This window comes from Tachysurus vachellii, chromosome 13 (genome assembly GCF_030014155.1).
Source record: "Tachysurus vachellii isolate PV-2020 chromosome 13, HZAU_Pvac_v1, whole genome shotgun sequence".
Taxonomy (NCBI): domain Eukaryota; kingdom Metazoa; phylum Chordata; class Actinopteri; order Siluriformes; family Bagridae; genus Tachysurus; species Tachysurus vachellii.
In genome coordinates this window covers 25,816,469-25,836,468 of record NC_083472.1, presented here as the reverse complement: position 1 = coordinate 25,836,468, position 20,000 = coordinate 25,816,469, and the positions used below count along the sequence as shown (strand labels likewise).

At 40.8% G+C, this 20,000-nt stretch overlaps 1 long non-coding RNA gene across 1 annotated transcript; it reads left to right on the top strand.

Moving 5' to 3' along the window:
• The first annotated feature begins 2,959 nt into the window (after positions 1–2,959).
• On the top strand, positions 2,960–3,891 carry LOC132855609 (uncharacterized). The gene is made up of 2 exons (XR_009649354.1): positions 2,960–3,358; positions 3,732–3,891. It is a non-coding gene; the product is annotated as an uncharacterized LOC132855609 (long non-coding RNA).
• The last annotated feature ends 16,109 nt before the right edge of the window (positions 3,892–20,000 follow it).

Here is a 20,000-nt window from a genome sequence, read left to right as displayed (position 1 = left end):
TTTGTGTGTGTGTGTGTGCGCTCTAAATAAAAAGTAAAGTGAACGTGATGTTTATGATATGTGTCTGTGATTTCTGGTAAGTTACTGATGTGATGTCTAACACGTTATTGACAGATTTTTGTATTTATGGATCAGAAGCAACAGTTTGTCTGATTTACTGCTGCAGGAATCAGACTTCACTAACTGTGATCAGTGATCAGAGGAAACGCTGCTGTCTCACCCACTACAGAACACACTACAAAACACTCTACAGAACACTCTACAGAACACACTACAGAACACACTACAGAACACTCTACAGAACACACTACAGAACACTCTACAGAACACACTACAGAACACACTACAGAACACACTACAGAACACACTACAGAACACACTACAGAAATTTATCTTCATTTCCTGAGAGAAAGAAAAGTCTTGTGAGAATATGCCACGATCAGAAGCGTTCACTCCTGCAGTGCATTGTGGGATCAACAGGATGCAGTTCGCTGCTCTAACACCGGAAGCCTCGTACCTTTATACTTTCATTTCTGTCTCTCATCCCTCTTTCATTCTTCTCTCTCTCTCTCTCTCATCATTAGGTCTGTGAGGCGATGAATGACACATTTATTTCTTCATCTGCTGTAATGTGTCTCCGGCCTTTTCTCAGCTCCACTCCTTTTTTCAATTTCGCTCAAATTTAGATTTGCACATCAAGGCCAGGACGAAATCAAAGCACCGCTCCGGCTTTGAACTTCCTGATGAAGAGATGAAAAGAGCAGGACTCACCTCTCCACATCACATCAGTCCATCTCTGTCTGGATGAAAGCCATCTCTCTCTCTCTCTCTCTCTCTCTCTCTCCCCTTCTGTATATATATATATATATATATATGCGCTCTTTCAGTATATATCTGTGTGTCATTCCCTCTGTCTTTCCTTCATCTCTCTCTTTATTTCATGAGAAACTCGTTCTCCATAAATATCTTGTTTTAGTGTTTTTTCCATCAGTCCAGTGTAAATGATCTTCTGTATCTTTTTGCTCTTTCACTTCTTTCCTGATCTATCGCTCCAGTTCTCCTTTTTACTCCATGTCTCATCTTCTGAGTTCTGCGTGTACTCATGGACCTGAGAATGTTCTTCTATGACATTCAGCATCCTGAAAAGCAGCATGAAAAAGACACATTTCATCGATGGTGCGCTCTTCTCACCTGCTAATAACATCTTCTCTTTTCTCGTAAATGTCACTGAATACATGTATAATTTTACTGTAACCTCGGAAGAGCTCGAAGACGAGCTGCCGGTCATCGCACCAGTCAAACATCTCCTTTCAGATCTTTAACCTTTACTATGAAAAGGCTTTTTATTATATGTCTTATATTTTATATTCCAGTCAGGATGAAAGAAGACAGCGTACAGCGAGACACAGTGTCTTCTCTTTTCTGTGATACATCACAACAAAGACAATCACCTCAGAGTACTTTTAGGTTTAGAGATAGACATGTGATATAGATTTAGAGCCTGCTAGAGAACCTTGTGGGACACCATGTGTTATCCAGGTGAGAAAACCCCAGAACCCTGAACTTCAGCATGGACAGTGAAATATCTGTATCTCTAGGCAGATGTTCATGCCCAGTCTAATCTCCCTCTGTAAGTTCCTGTAAGTTCACAGCTATAATGCTTGGAACAGAACACAACCCAAAACGCCAGCTCACTCTTTTTACAAACTTATATTCTCTGTCAAAAACCTCCTCATACATGGGTTCTTGATGGTGGGATGATGAAGGAGATTCAGGAAGATTCTTCCAGTCATGATCTGTCTTGCGTGAAGGTGGTTTCTTTGGAGAAAAAACAGCAAGAGTGTCAGCACTGTTCATGAACTTCCTGTCTCAGAGGTGTGAAATAAACCACATGACCAAGAGTATGTGGACAGATTCATTCCCTTTTCAGCTCTAATCATGTCTTCTGGAAGGTTCTCCACTAGATGTTGGATTGCGTCTGTGGTGATAATTCAGCTATAAGAACATTAGTGAGATCAGACACTGATTTTAGTGAGATCAGATGTCTGAGATGTTCTGTACAACTGTGTGACTCAGACTTTTTGGTAACAGTTTGGAAAAATACCTTGTATGGGTGGGAGCATCAGGGGGCACATACTTTTTTCTCCATAAGTTGTGTATTGGTTAGTGGAGTCGAGTTATGCAAAAGCTCCATATTCAGAGGATAATTTATCACACATTTAATTTGCTATATTTATTTGTAGACTTAATAAAATAAAGCTTTTGTTTGTGTTAGTGTTGAAAATATGAAGACACACAATCAAATGATTTGAGTAAAGCCTGGGGCTTGTCCGAGTTCTCCTGAAGTCTAAAGTGATCTGAAGAACTTCTCTTGAACTGAGACACCAAGGGGTGTTTTCAACTAAGGGAACGTGGACGAGGTCTCATTAGAGAGGAATGAAGAGAGCTGGAGGCTAACAGCAGGATCCTGTGTCAAAAACCATCGAGCTGAAGGTCCAGCAGTCTGCAGATCTTCATTCCACAAGAAACATTTCTGTGGTCAGAATCAATAAAGAATAATAAGTTTTCAACCACAACAAAGTGCTTAGAGACTCATAAAAATGCCCAGCGTCATTCAGCTGCATTATTACAGTCTATAAAACACGACAGCAGAGAGAAAAGTCTCTAAACAGAAGAGCGACTGTGTGGTGAATTACAGCGAGCCCAAATTTCTTCATCTCTATTATTTAAGATTCCATTATTTTAGACTTAAACTGGTCATGTGTGAAATCTGCAGTGTAGGAACATCCTGTACTGTGCTCTTTTGCAGCTTCCATGAACACACACACACACACACACACACACACACACACACACTGCACTTCACCTCTGGTGTTTCTGAGAACATGTCAGTGTGAAAGCCGGAGCCGAGCTGCAGTCGGTTTCAGAAAGACGAGCTTCATGAGCTCTAAAGTTTCAGCGTTCTACAGGATTGTATTTCTTTTGTTCCTGCCACTTTTGCTGCAATGGGCACTTTTTTATCCGTTTTAGCTTCCTCTGCTCTTCCGGAGAGAGCGATAGCACTCATTTTTCTCCTCTTTTCATGAACTCGAAGGCTTTCTGCTGGGTTTTTTCTGACTTGGCAGATGTGCTTTAGCAAAAACAGCTCATCACTGATTGGCAAAAAAAGATCTGGTGTTCTGAATTTGCTTTTTTTCTTTTGTCTCCATTTTTTTTGTCATTTTGAATGTATAAAACACTGACATACCTAATCTATCTCGTCTGTAACAAAAGGAAGAGGCAGAAGACGACTGGAGCGATGCACACTGCCATTCAGAGGAGGAAGAAAATCCAGCAGTAATGAGAGAGTATAAATACTGTAAGTGTTTCAGACTGATGAATTAGTTCAGTTTTTTCTCTCTTGGCCTTGAGTGAGATTCAGATGGAGCTGTGAAGTTAGTTTGGCTTTCATCAGATATCAAAACTTATTTCTTTAACAAGACTCCACAAGACGTTCTTCACTAATATTCATACACAATGTTGTTCTGATGGCTGAAAGGTGCAGGGATGAATGAGCGATGTATTTATGGATTAATAAACTCACTATTTGAAGATCAGGTCCCTTTATTTTTGAAACTATTCTCACTCATGCTGTTGAGTCTGTCTATAATAAATAACAGAAACGACTCTGACGTGTTGCTGACGTCATCCTTATACTTCTCCTCCACTAAGTCTAACTAATCCTGACCCAGAGTCTCCACATGTCCATGGCTCTGGTTCTGTTTCCTGCAGCAGATGGTGAAGGGAGTTCCACAGAAGGACGTGATGTGCTGAATGGACACGATGACAAACACGCTAGAAGAATTTAAAAGATTCTGGAAAAACAAAAAATAAATATGTGTTAAACCTGCAGTCCAGTTGACTTTCTCACTCAGAAGAAAATTCAATTCAATTTATTTGTGTAGAATTTTAACAATGCACATTGTCTCAATGCTGCTTTACAGAAGTTTAGTTTTCTGTGGCTGAATGTGAAGGTTAGTGTTCACAAGGGGAGTGATGAAGGGCACTAGGTAGTGTCTACTGCACCACTACATTGTACACTATGTAGGGAGCGACAGAGGACTTTATTAGCTGGAAATTATACCGTGTGAGATAATAAATGTCACTGCATGAATTCCAAACTGGTCACTGTGTAAACAATCTTAACTCATATGAATTATTAATTTAAATGTATATTTTCATTAGTAACTCATTATTAGGGCACAGATATAAGTAAAGACTAGTTAAAAGAAATAATGACTAATCTGGAACATTAACGTTTAGGATGAAATCATGAAAAACTGGAGAACCCAGAAAAAACTCACACATGGATCTCTATGGGAGAACATGTGGAGCTCAGGGAGAACATGTGGATCTCAGGGAGAACATGTGGAGCTCAGGGACAACAGGTGGATCTCAGGGAGAACACATGGATCTCTTGGAGAACTTGTGGATCTCAGGGAGAACACGTGGATCCAAGGGAGAACATGTGGAGGTCAGGGAGAACATGTAGAGCTCAGGGAGAACTTGTGGTCAGTACCCTGGGGTCAGGGTGACGCAGCTGCAGCAGAGAGCAGTGATGTACAGGACTGATCAACACACACTGTATAATTAATTACCATTCTATTCTATTCTATTCTATTCTATTCTATTCTACTGAATATTCTTCTAAAAGCACACCTCAGAATTTTAGAGTCTGGATTTTAACAGTAAGAGATAAGCATCGCTCTGTCAGAGGAGAATAAAACAAGATGAAAAGCCTCCATCTGTGTAAGAGGAAGGAGCAGCTGAGCTCTGTGTGTGGGTGTGTGTGTGTGTGTGTGTGTGTGTGTGTGAGAGAGAGAGAGAGAAAGAGAGTGAGAGACGCATGGTTAAGTGTGTGTGAAGGCCTAAGTAAGATTATTGAACTTTAAATTTATAAGAAAAGTAAACCTGATGTGTTTTCTCAGGGGATTTTCTGCACATTAAAGGAGAAGTGATATAAAAGCTCCTCACTTGACTGAAGAAATTCAAAATAAATTTTTATTCTTCACTTTTTGTTGCCAATCCGGAGTCATGATCTCTTTTCCCCTGTTTCACAACGTCACTAAGTCATAATTGTTCCTTCATTACAAAGCTGAGCTTTACTGTGTGATGCTCAGGTGAGTAATTGAGGCTAATTGAGTGTAAAATGCTACAGTGAACTAGACGTCATGACATGAATACACAGACGTCTTCACTGACATCAGATGAAGATGAAGAGTGTCTGTGGTTTTCTGAACCGTGGTCCGAAGTGAAATAATGATGATGTTGAATAGTGATCCTGTTGGAGGAAATCAAACACACTGCTGACTTTGTTGAGATAAAATTGGACATAATAATAATAATAATAATAATAATAATAATAATAATAATAATAATAATAATAACAATAATAAAAATTATAAAAATTATAATAATAATATTAAAGCTGCAAGCAGCATTTCCCGGGTTCAAGCGTTTAAGGCCTTTAGGGATTTTCACATACACAAAGTGACCCGCAAGTTACAGAGGGTGCCACAATATATGTCATGTCATGCTACATATGTCATGCTACAGTGTATTATACGAGTATATGTATACTACGAGTATTATACGAGTAATACGAGTCAATATCTGTGCTCGGATTGAATGAAAATCATCATTGGCTATATGTTCTGTGATAGGCTAGTCACAGCGCCCCTCCCCTACAGTGATAGGCTAGTCACAGCGCCCCTCCCCTACAGTGATAGACTAGTCACAGCGCCCCTCCCCTACAGTGATAGGCTAGTCACAGTGCCCCTCCCCTACAGTGATAGGCTAGTCACAGCGCCCCTCCCCTACAGTGATAGGCTAGTCACAGCGCCCCTCCCCTACAGTGATAGGCTAGTCACAGCGCCCCTCCCCTACAGTGATAGGCTAGTCACAGCACCCCTCCCCTACACACATACAGATGTATTGTGTTGCTGTGTCTCGCTCTGCTCACTCACAGTCACACACAGAACAGCTCTCTGTCTCTCCCTCAGTCACTCGGGTTCGTGGGTCTTTTCCGTTAACGTTTAGGGTTTCTTCAGCTTTTTACTTCGGGTTGTAATGTTAATAATACATACTTACTAACCAGTAGAGTTCTGGTAAACGTGGGTTCGTTCAGACGTGGTGCTTGCTTGGTAGAATGCGACTCGCATTGCGTCTCTGCCTGTCGGAGATTTTTTTTCTTTTTTAAACCTTCAGCTGTCTCTAACCAGTAACCAGACACTGTGTGTCTGACACGTTTTTGCTGTATTTCATAAAAACATAAAGGTAGTAAGCTAGTGTTATAAATATTACAAATTAATTATTACCGGTTAAAGCCCATTTCAAGACAAGCCCTGCCTATTTCCCGGTTAGGCCCCACCCACTCCGAGTCAGAACCAGAATCAGAATCTTTGCCTATAAGTCAGCACAAAATTGGGTTTTTGAACTGTTGGGGGCGCTAAAGGGCTTTTTTTTTTTAAAAATGGCAAAAATGGCTGTTTTTAGTGATTTTTCCGTTATAGCGCCACGAAGTGGCCAATCGCCACGATTTTTGAACTGTGACCTCAGTTTGACCTCTTTCACATGTGTCCCAAGTTTGGTGTTGATAGCTCATTTAATTCTTGAGTTATTGACATTTTAGTAAAACTGGCTCCTCACAGTCCAAACTTTTTGGGGCCCCTTAAGGACCTTGAATCAAAATTTCGACTTTTTTAAAAATTTAATGGCGGAAATGAAATTGGAGATATACATTTTTTAAGTCATAAGCCAAGGATTCCAATGATATAAAGCACTTGAGATTTGGACATAGGGGTTTTAGGGGTTTAGGGGTTATGGGGACAAACACGTTTTGGGGCACTGAAGCGCCCCAAATTGTCCGATTCCGCTGAGATTTTGGCCCTGACTGTGACCAGTACTACCATCTGACCAAGTTTGAGCTCTCTAGGCCTTACGGTTTGGGCTGCACGACCGTTTCTAGGGCGGAATAATAATAATAATAATAATAATAATAATAATAATAATAATAATAATAAAAATCCTAACAAAAACAATAGGTTTCCAGTGCTTCGCGCTTGAACCCTAATAATAATAATAATAAGCTCTGTATTTGTCCTGCTGTGCTATAATCCCAGTGAAAGCAGGAAGAGGCTCAGATGTGGTTCAGTATTTTGTTATTCAGTGTCACTCACTTTTCCCTATAAAGCTCCAGTGTAATAACGTCGTATGAAATGAGCAGAAACGTGAAGTAAACAAGCTCCCAGATTGTCTTAGTGATTTTTCTGCTTCACATTTGCACTCTGTGGGAGTCGCGGCTCTGTTCCAACACGAATGTCGTCCAATTACAGATTAAAACAGCGGGGATCTTTTTAACATAATGGGGAGAACTACAGGTACAGTGAGACTTGTGAGGAGTTTTCATTTATCTTTCTTTCTTCACTTCAGATTTGTGACTATTTTCAGTCACTCTGTGAGAATCACAGCTCTGTTAACCATTTGACTCAGAGTTGTTCAGAGTCATCTTAAGTGTCTCCAGTCTGGATGTGATGTCCGACGTCTGTCTCGTTATCTGAACTGATTCACCGATTCACTGATTCACTGACTCATTATGGAATCAGTGCTGGATGCTGATTGGTCAGAAGCTCTTTACATAACAAACATTCAGATATCATTATTTCATTAAACTATACAGTTTTATTTTACAGTAACTCCGCCCCTAACTCCGCCCACTTACAGTAAGCGTTATAACTTTTCATAAGTTATAAAACTTTGAATGTGTGAGAAAAAAAAACACATAGTTAGACAGAAATAGACAGAAAGCTGTTTTCACCTCTGACTCCTTTAATTGTGGGCACTTTTACTGAAGTGTCTCTTTACTACTTCGACTTTTAACTGAGTAAAATTTCAGGCTTTTATTGAAGTGCTGTTTTTCAGCTGTTGTTCCTCTCCTGTTCACCTGCGTGACCCGAATCTCCAACACATGTTTAATATAGTTTTCAAAACATGGCTGCTGTTGAACTTGTAAAGTGTTCAGTGTTCTCCTCACTGAGCTCCTCATGCTGATGTGGAATAAACCTTTTTACAGTACACTAAACTGCTCCCACACACGTGTCTGATGGAGGACTGAACGCTGGCGTCACGCAGCTCTCAGTGCTGAGAAACTGATGGAAATGAAGCACTGCACTGATTCATTTCCTTCTCTGCGGCATGTGTTTAGGTGATGAACGGCTGCAGGTCGCTGCCTGCTGAAGTGTTGAACATTCATTTCTCTCCTGTGGCCCAAAACTTCTTACACATGTTTACTTAATTCAAAATAAATGTTAACCAAATTCTTAACCACTTCCAGGACCTTAAAATTTCTTTCGTATGTTGTTTAGAAAAAAACATTTCATGTTTAATATAGAGCCCAGTTCTATGTAGAACTCATTTGGAACTTCATGTAAAGAACCTTAAAGGAACCGTGTCTATGTGAAGGTGATAGTGGAAATGTCACAATTGCAGTTTCTCCAGATAACTGTAGGGAATATTGGGCAGGGTCAGGTGATGTCACTAGTTCAATTAGACTAAGATTAAATTTATTCCAATGAGACGCAACCGCTAACAACCAATAGCAGTAAGGGGGTGTGGCTCAGGCCTTATTCCCGTTAGTTGAGGAGAAATAAATAGTTTATTTACAAAGTGATGAAAGTCTACTTGTGATTGTTGGTTTATTATAATTAATGAATTTAGAATTTGCTTTTTTGTCTCGACGCTTATCACACGACACACAACTCTCTAAACAGAGAGAAGGAGCGTGTGTGTGAAGAATGGCCTAGGCACTAGCTTGTGCTAGGTAACCATGGCAACAGCTGTACAGACAAGCTAAGAATGAACTCGGCGTGTACAGTGATTTCAGTGCTATTAAGAAAAAAATTCAATTATTCAGTTTTTAAATTGTAGTTAATAAGAAAAGCAATGATTAGCTGTAATTGATACCTTAGTCAAATATCCATTAAGGCTTAATTACTGTGGAATTACAGATTAAACATTTCTAAAGTAAATCACGTAAGTTTATTAATAATGAACAGTTTCTAATCTCACAAAGAGTTATTTCAGTGAACTGAAGTTCTCTCAGATAAATCAGCTAATCTGACTGTGAAGTGACTTCATCTGTTGTGCTAATTAAGCTAACGACACTAATTAAGCTCCTGATCTACGTAAGGATGGGGCCGTGTGCAGAGGTAGAGCTGAGGCTAAAACGGAATAAATATGTAGCATCAGATCAATGGTTTAATTAGCAGATCGTTATATTTTCTAACAGAGTTAAAGCTTTAGCTGCTAATACGCCATGTTACTGTTTAAAACAAACGCCAGAATAAATTTAACGTAATGAAGAGCAGCTTGTGGGTCATGACTGAGTTTATCACCTCAACAAACCTCAACAAAGCACCAACTGCCCCGAGCCACAACTCTGTAATGTCACAAACTGACAGCTGATGATGTCATAGGGGAGTTACTGTAGTCGACCAATAAGCAGCTTTGTTCCAACTTTTACACAACTTTTTGCCTTCTTTATTTTTAATATTAACGTTCGTGTATTTTACTCCATCCGTCACTTTCAGCTGGCTGTGAGTGTTCAGCTGGTGCCCATGTCGATATGTAAATATGAAATATTTCTGTCATTAACATTCTGAAGCTCATTAAAGCGCTATTTCCAGGTGTGAAGTCGGAGATAAGAGACTGGATTTAAAAAAGAAAGGTTCTTTATCGTGTAGTTCCACGCAAGTGTGATGTTTGCAAGCTTGTGGAGAGAAACTCTAATCACGGTGAAGAAAGAAAGAACAGAGAAAAGTCCAAAAAACATTTAAACAAATAAAAGTTGTACTTTTACAGATATTTTCCTTGCAATATGCAGAGCCTCTTATTGATTGAGAATAATTTTCTGGAGAAGTTCACGACCTCTCACTTTATAGCGCTGCGTAAACACACCTCTGTGGGGTCGTAAAGAGGAAATATAACGCTCATTAAATACAGAATCATACAACAGTCACGCACACGGAGACAAGACCGTGAGAGACGAGATGCCGAGGCTGATGGGAAGCCAGCTCGGATGTGGGCGAACACCAGCTTCCCATTATCCTCGGTAATGGAGGTTCGTGGGCTGCTAATGGTACATTATTCCATCTGACCTTTGACCTTTGACCTGCAGAGAAGAAATGTTAGCAAAACCATTTGGAATGTTTTCGGCTTTGATTCTTGTTTTCACCCTGAGGGAAAATCAGCATCTGTGTCTGTTGTTAAAGGTGTGATTGTTCCCTGTGTAATAACTGCCCAAAGCAACAGAAATGATACATGATGATGTCATTTCCTGTAGTACTGGGGAAATTTATTTAACTTAAAAGATAAGTTTTACTAAATATATGATTTCTACACAATGTGCAAGTGAAATTCTGGAATAACTCTGAGGATCCTTTTCTCTGGCTCTAGACATGCAGAAGATTGTAGAACCTCATTGAGGAATTTAGATGTGCTCTGTGGAGTACAGGGTAGAAGTGTAGAAATATGAAGAATCCCACAGAACACATAGACTGAAGATTATAGGTTCTGGAACTACACTAAACCAGACAGATGACTACACCACACTGAGGGTACCAGAAACAACACCAACACATTCAACACTAATATAAAATCCTAGAATTATCACATTCTAGCATCCCATCACTAGCGCTAACCAGAACGCTCTGTGGAGCTTTATGTGACGTATCGTACTGTAACCATGGCAACGACTTTTAGTGATGATCACAGAGGAATGTGTTGATCAGGATAGTGAAGAAAACATTGGAGTGTGAGTCTTTCTCTCTCTCTCTCTCTCTCTCTCTCTCTCACACACACACACACACACACACAGCCATGAAAAATACAACTACAGAATGAGACACATTAGTGGTCTCTCTTTCTCTCTCTCCCACATCCTCTTTCACACACACACACACACACACACACACACACACACACACACACACACACACACACACACATATTTGGCAGATACATTTATCTAGTTTGAAAGATGAAACCAGTAAAATGCAAAGTGATAAAAAGAAATGATTCATGAAGCCCAATAAAAACTAAGAACCTTAACAAGACGGAGAACATTTAGAAAGTGTTGAACTTGTAGATCGTGTCATAACTGAGTCACACATGGTGAGTGGAAATCACACATACGTTTGTCTGACGGTTCTCTTTGTTCTATTTCTGTTTATATTTATATGTTACATGTTTCTTACATACACACAGGTCCTATAATATGTGTCCTGTGTGTGTGTGTGTGTGTGTGTGTGTGTGTGTGTGTGTGTGTGTGTGTGTGAATATACAGAGGATGGTTTTCTGATGTATAATGTTCTACACATTGTTGTATTCATGCAGTAACAGTATTAGACCCTGAGTAGTTGAGATGCTGCAGCTCCTGCTAGCGAGTCTTGCACTCAGACTGACAGAGAGTGTCAGCTGCTGCGTCTGAGTTTATTTCTGTGATTTAATCACAGAGGAGAAGATGAACTGTTTCACACAGTGACAGCGAGCCAACAATCTTTCACATTTAATGGCTAAAATACCTAAAATTTTTGACATGTGCAGAAAAGGCTAATCACTAACAACACCCACTAAACACTAATCACTAGCCACACCCACTATACACTCATAACTAACCACACCCACTAAACACTAATCACTAACCACACCCACTATACACTCATGACTAACTACACCCACTAAACACTCATCACTAACCACACCCACTAAACACTAATCACTAACCACACCCACTATACACTCATAACTAACTACACCCACTAAACACTCATCACTAACCACACCCACTAAACACTAATCACTAACAAAACCCACTAAACACTAATCACTAGCCACACCCACTATACACTCATAACTAACTACACCCACTAAACACTCATCACTAACCACACCCACTAAACACTAATCACTAACAAAACCCACTAAACACTAATCACTAGCCACACCCACTATACACTCATAACTAACCACACCCACTAAACACTAATCACTAACCACACCCACTAAACACTAATCACTAGCCACACCCACTATACACTCATAACTAACCACACCCACTAAACACTAATCACTAACCACACCCACTAAACACTCATAACTAACTACACCCACTAAACACTCATCACTAACCACACCCACTAAACACTAATCACTAACAAAACCCACTAAACACTAATCACTAGCCACACCCACTATACACTCATAACTGACCACACCCACTAAACACTAATCACTAACCACACCCACTAAACACTAATCACTAACCACACCCAATATACACTCATAACTAACCACACCCACTAAACACTCATCACTAACCACACCCACTAAACACTCATCACTAACCACACCCACTAAACACTAATCACTAGCCACACCCACTATACACTCATAACTAACCACACCCACTAAACACTAATCACTAACCACACCCACTAAACACTAATCACTAGCCACACCCACTATACACTCATAACTAACTACACCCACTAAACACTAATCACTAACAAAACCCACTAAACACTAATCACTAGCCACACCCACTATACACTCATAACTAACCACACCCACTAAACACTAATCACTAACCACACCCACTGAACACTAATCACTAACCACACCCACTATACACTCATAACTAACCACACCCACTAAACACTCATCACTAACCACACCCACTAAACACTAATCACTAGCCACACCCACTATACACTCATAACTAACCACACCCACTAAACACTCATAACTAACCACACCCACTAAACACTCATCACTAACCACACCCACTAAACACTCATGACTAACTACACCCACTAAACACTAATCACTCACCACACCCACTAAACACTAATCACTAGCCACACCCACTAAACACTCATCACTCACCACACCCACTAAACACTTATCACTAACCACACCCACTATACACTCATAACTAACCACACCCACTAAACACTAATCACTAACCACACCCACTAAACACTAACCACACCCACTAAACACTCATCACTAACCACACCCACTAAACACTCATGACTAACTACACCCACTAAACACTAATCACTCACCACACCCACTAAACACTAATCACTAGCCACACCCACTAAACACTCATCACTCACCACACCCACTAAACACTTATCACTAACCACACCCACTAAACACTAATCACTAACCACACCCACTATACACTCATCACTCACCACACCCACTAAACACTCATCACTCACCACACCCACTAAACACTCATCACTAACCACACCCACTATACACTCATCACTAACCGCACCCACTAAACAGTAATCACTAACCACACCCACTATACACTCATCACTCACCACCACCAACTGAATCAGCTGTAACTGATTCGTATTAAACTGACTCAGCAGAACTTGATTCAACTGAAACTGATTCAGCAGGTGTTATTGGTGCTGTTAGTGAAAGATGACAGGATAAAGAGCTGAAATGAAAAATTCCGCTGTGAGCTTGTGTAATTGTTTGATTTATGGCCGTTCGTAAGCAGCGAGTAAACTGCTAATGACTGCAGCTGTGTGCTAAACATTAGCAAAACATGAGGTCTGTGTCCCAAACACATGAGTAAGATACAAGTGTTCATTGTAGAAAGTGAGTGTTTTGGAAGAAGCTTTGTGGTTTGGGACGGTGCACATTATTACTGTGTTTGTAGGGAACTGACTAGCTAATGAGTGAATTAGTGGTTAGCATATGATGTTAGCACTAAATCCTGAAAGGAGACACAGAGACACTACATCTACATTCCAGATCATGGAACTGAAGGAAGTGTAGGATTTGTGAAACTAACAGTAAAGTAAGAACACTAATCAGAATGATGGTGCCTATGGAGGGTGCCTATGTAGGGTGTCTATGTAGGGTGCCTATGTAGGCTGCATGTGCAGGCATAGGTGGAACTTTTTATAAATATGATCATTCTAGCAAATTTCAGTGTTTGGGATGGAGTCAGAGTTTTGTTCTTTTGTTCCTGTAGTGGAAACTTCTGCATTGTGTGTGTGTGTGTGTGTGTGTGTGTGTGTGTGTGTGTGTGTGTGTGTTTGTGTGTGTGTGTGTGTTTGCCCTTTAAACATGTGTGAACTGAACTGTGTTAAAGCACTTCTATTTTAGTAAAAATAACAGAATTAATATTGATTAATTAACAGTCTCATTTTTAACACTCTGCACATTGTTAATACCTTACATCATCAGCAAACAATCAGCTGCACCTCTGTGCGTGTGTGTGTGTGTGTGTGTGTGTGTGTGTGTGTGTGTGTTTCTATTAATTATAGCTCTGTCTATATTCTAACAGTAGTGTAAGTTTAAAACATACAGTCACAGGTTGTGTCCCAAACATTCTTTTAGGGAAACGTTAATTCTGCTTTTTATTCATTCTCTTTTCTTTTCATTTCTATACTCCCCTCTCCTCCCCTCTCCTCCCCTCTCCTCTTCTCTCCTCCCCTCTCCTCTCCTCTCCTTCCATCTCCTCCCCTCTCCTCTCCTCCCCTCTCCTCCCCTCTCCTCTCCTTTCCTTCCCTTTCCTTTCTCAGCAGCGTATACAAGACTTTATTTTCCAGTGTTGATGGAAGTTTAGCCATTAAACCTGCTGACCAGGTGGTGAGTCTTGGCCTTCAGACATGGGCTTTGTCCCAAACCATAATCTAATGCAATGAATAATAGTCTGCATTAAACTACAGTGCTGTGTGTAGGGCGCTCGCTCATGAAATGATTAACAGGTGCAATTTAACTGTGGCTGTGTTCCAAACCTCATACTAGTGTACTAACATATGTAACACAACTAAAGAGCACAGTAGAGACACACACACACAGTACAGACACACACACACACACACAAAATAATCTCTGAAGTGTGTGTTACAGATAAAAAAAAATCCTACACACATATAATCAGCTTCTGTGGGTTATTAGCCATGACCTGCTTCCCACCTGCTGTATATTTAGTCTGTAATCTGCGCTTCCTGTTTTCACTCCAACCTTTTGGATCCTCTGTTGTTCTCTGCGGGTTGGTAAGAGCTCGATTTAGAGTCTCACTAGAATGTTGCTATTATTCACTGGTGCTAATGGAGGAAACAGTGTGTAAAGAGAAAAGACAGATTTCACACTGCTGCTCTGAGTCTGAGTCTGAAATGACACTCGCATTGGCTTTAATCTGAATCTGAATTCAAATTCATGTGCAGGTGTATCAGGAGTGATGTTTAATATCGTTACCATAACAACAAACATGTGAGTCCTGTCCATGGAGCAAGGATTGAATAGGAGAGTCTTTAATCACATACGTTACATCATGAATGCTATGACATTGTGACAGTGGTACAGTATTACAGGAACACACACAGACTGAATTTCTCCTCCAGAATTTATCAATCAGTGTCCTGTGTCTTTACGAGTTCATTTTCTTTCACGTATGGAATGAATCGCTCGCTGCCCCTCTTCTAATCGTCACATGTGTTGAGCAGATAGAGTGCCGTCTGCTCGTGCCACAGTGACTAATGACAGACATTAATACGAGGGAACGGAGAGCGCAAAATCCAGATTGTGTTATTAAAACCTGGAGAGCGATGCTGGGGGTGAAAATGAAAATGTGAAGCACACGCTGAAGACTTCAGGAAAAACAAGATGGCTCACACAGCGCTGGATCCCCAACAAACACCAGCTTCATTCTAATGAGCCAGAGATACTGTTGTGTTTCATATGATTGACATTGTAAAGAAAAGCCACAGACACACAAAAAAAACACCATGGTAAAAAACTCGAGTGTTGTTGTGTCTGTGTGGTAAAAGGTGGTGTTGAATTCACACATTTAATGGAGCGTGAACTGAGAAGAATGTTATAAATGTTATTACTGTCATTATGTACTCATACTGAAGGGCATGAAATCCCACAATGCACTGCAGTGGGTCAGCATTGTGTGTTAGAATTCCCACAATGCACTGCTGTACAGTATATCAGCATCCAAGCGATGAGTGAGTGTGTCTGTGTTTGTGTGTGTGAGTGTGTGTCTGTCTGTGTGTATTTGTGTGTGTTTCTGGGTGCAGAAGGGTGTAAGTTAGTGTGTGTGTGAGTTTGTGTGTGTGGGAGTGTGTGTCTGTGTTGAGTGTGTGTGTGTCTGTGTGTGTATGTTTGTGTGTGCGTGCTTAAGTGTGTGTGTAAGTGTGCGTGTGAGTATGTGTGTGTGTTAGTGTGTGTTTGTGTGTGTTTGTGGGTGTGTGTTAGTGTGTGTTTGTTTGTGTGTGTTTTTGTGTGTGTATTTTTGTGTGTGTTACTGTGTTTGTGTGTATGAGTGTGTGTCTGTCTGTGTGTATTTGTGTGTGTGTCTGTGTGCAGAAGTGTGTAATTTGTGTAATAAGTGTGTTTGTTTGTGTGTTTTTGCGTGTGTGTTTTTGTGTGTTTGTGTGTTTGCCTGTGTTTTTGTGTTTATGTGTGTGTTTGTGAATGTGTTTGTGTTAGGGTGTGTGTGTTTGTGTGTGTTAGTGTTTTTGTGTGTTTATGTGTTAGTGTGTGTTTGAGTGTGTGTTTGTCTGTCTTTTTGTGTGTGTCTGTGTTTTTGAGTGTATTTGTGTGTTAGTGTGTCTGTTTGTGTGTCTGTTAGTGTGTTTGTGTGCGCTTGTGTGTGTTTGTGTGTGTTTTTGTGTGTTTTTTGTTTGTGTCTGTTTTTTTGTGTGTTTTATGTGTTTGTGTGTTTTTGTGTGTATGTGTGTGCGTGTTTGTGTGTGTTTTTGTGTGTGTGTTTTTGTGTGTGTGTGTGTTTTTGTGTGTTTGTGTGTGTGTGTGTGTTTTTTTGTGTGTTTGTGTGTGTGTGTTTGTGTGTGTGTGTGTTTGTGTGTGTTTGTGTGTGTGTGTTTGTGTGTGTGTGTGTTTGTGTGTGTGTGTTTGTGTGTGTGTGTTTGTGTGTGTGTGTGTTTGTGTGTGTGTTTGTGTGTGTGTGTTTGTGTGTGTGTGTGTTTGTGTGTGTGTGTTTGTGTGTGTGTGTTTGTGTGTAGGCTTCATACTCCTTCTGCTCTGAACTTCTCCTGTCAGTATAGATTTGATTAGTGAGTTGAGTTCGCTGACACGAGCTGTTATGTGAGTGTGTTGCAAGCGTGTATGTAATAACATCTGTCATAAAATGCTGATGTTGCAGTGTTACAGCAGGTGTAGTCACACACACACACACACACACACACACACACACACACACACACACACACACACACACGTGCAGAATTCAGACCCTCTCGTCGTGCCCCACTCATTACTCTGTGATTAAACACTAGTTTGTTGTCTGAGCTTCTGTGATGTATTTCAGCTCCTTCATCCTGAACCTGACAAATAATAAATACATTTATAGTGAATTAAAAAAAAAAAAAAATAAAAAAATTAAAACATTGATGCAAAACTCTACAAGTGAACTTTTCACTCTTAATGATAGATATCAATTTAATTAAAATAATTTCTTTCTTACAAGTATTTTGTTTGGGAGCTTTAAGGGGGCTTTAACTAATGAAATATTTGTATAACTAATATAACTAACACCTACAGTATGAAGGAGAAAAACACAGTGAAGTGAAGACAGGGATTAAAGATTAAACTAGAGAAGTTTTCTCTGACTGAATTAATCTTTAGGATAATAAGAAGATGGAAATGTTATTGTTATTAAAAGTTTATTTTTCAGACACACACCTCAAATCAAGACTATCTGCATCCTCACAGAGTGTGTGTGTGTGTGTGTGTTGGTGTTTTTCCCTGTGATGTGTCAGAATGAACTCTAATTAGAAGACTTCTGTCAAATAGCAGTGTTTGGGAGACAGATTCATGTTGGTGTTTCTGGTGTTTCAGCACTTTCAGTCAGAGCGGTGTGTAAGAGCAATGTGTAAAAGCAGTGTGTAAGAGCGGTGTGTAAGAGCAATGTGTAAAAGCAGTGTGTAAGAGCAATGTGTAAAAGCAGTGTGTAAGAGCGGTGTGTAAGAGCAATGTGTAAAAGCAGTGTGTAAGAGCGGTGTGTAAGAGCAATGTGTAAAAGCAGTGTGTAAGAGCAATGTGTAAAAGTAGTGTGTAAGAGCGGTGTGTAAGAGCAATGTGTAAGAGCAGTGTGTAAGAGCAATGTGTAAGAGCAGTGTGTAAGAGCAATGTGTAAGAGCAGTGTGTAAGAGCAGTGTGTTAAAGCAGTGTGTAAGAGCAGTGTGTAAGAGCAGTGTGTTAAAGTGGTGTGTTAAAGCGGTGTGTAAAAGCGGTGTGTTAGAGTGGTATGTAAGAGCGGTGTGTAAGAGTGGTGTGTAAAAGCGGTGTGTAAGAGCGGTGTGTAAGAGCGGTGTGTAAAAGCGGTGTGTAAGAGCGGTGTATAAAAGCGGTGTGTAAAAGCGGTGTGTAAGAGCGGTGTGTAAATGTGGTGTGTAAGAGCAGTGTGTAAAAGCGGTGTGTAAGAGCGATGTGTAAAAGCGGTGTGTAAGAGCAGTGTGTAAAAGCAGTGTGTAAAAGCAGTGTGTAAAAGCAGTGTGTAAAAGCAGTGTGTACAGTAAAAGGAGTGTGTAAAAGCAATGTGTAAAAGCGGTATGTAAGAGCGGTGTGTAAAAGCGGTGTGTAAGAGCAGTGTGTAAGAGCGGTGTGTAAGAGCAGTGTGTAAGAGCGGTGTGTAAGCGGTGTGGTCAGTGAGGTTCATCTGGACCAGTGTGTAAAAGCAGTGTGTAAGAGCGGTGTGTAAGAGCGGTGTGTAAGAGCGGTGTGTAAGAGTGGTGTGTAAGAGCGGTGTGTAAGACCAGTGTGTAAGAGCGGTGTGTAAGAGTGGTGTGTAAGAGCATTGTTTAAAAGCGGTGTGTAAGAGCAGTGTGTACAGTAAGAGCAGTGTGTAAAAGCAGTGTGTTAGAGCGGTGTGTAAGAGCGGTGTGTAAGAGCGGTGTGTAAGAGCAGTGTGTAAGACCAGTGTGTAAGAGCGGTGTGTAAGAGCAGTGTGTAAGAGCGGTGTGTAAGAGCGGTGTGTAAGCGGTGTGGTCAGTGAGGTTCATCTGGACCAGTGTGGAGCTCAGAGGGTGATGAAGCACAGGGAGAAAGAGGTAAAGATGGAAGGAGAAGGGAGATTGATGTGTGTGGGCTGGAGTAATAAGTTTAAAGTGGCAGCAGGAGCCCATTATCCATTTGTCTGGCTGAGGAACGCTCTGTCAGGGCGGCTGAAAGGGAATCGGAAATGAACGTCACTTTTCCTTCTCCTTTCTCTGAGAACAGAGTGTGTTATGACATCTCATCACATCAGGATTCTCAGCTTCTCAGTCCGGTTTTAATTTGCTAAGGGATGCTAAAAACAGATGAACAGTTTCCTGCACTGAGAAAGTGTAGATCGAGAGAAAGAGAGATGGAGGAGAAGTAAAGATAGACGAATAGTATTGGATGGATGAAGCTAGGAGAGGATGGAGACGGATGAAGAGGAGGAGGAGGAGGAGGAGGAGGAGGAGGAGGAGCCAGAGTGTAGGAGCCTCTCTGACTAATTATAGCTGATTGCCACTTGAGCATCTTCACTGAGTGACGCTGAAGGGGCTGCAGAACCCTGCCAGAGAACCGTAGGCGAGAGAGAGAGAGAGAGAGAGAGAGAGAGAGAGAGAGAGAGAGAGAGAGAGAGAGAGACAAACAGAAAGAGAGAGAGAGACAGAGACAGAGAGAGAGAGAGAGAGAGAGAGAGAGAGAGAGAGAGAGAGAGAGAGAGAGAGAGACCAATAGAAAGAGAGAGACAGAGAGAGAGACAGAGAGAGAGAGAGAGAGAGAGAGAGAGAGAGAGAGAGAGAGAGAGAGAGAGACCAATAGAAAGAGAGAGACAGAGAGAGAGACAGAGAGAGAGAGAGAGAGAGAGAGAGAGAGAGAGAGAGAGAGACCAATAGAAAGAGAGAGACAGAGAGAGAGACAGAGAGAGAGAG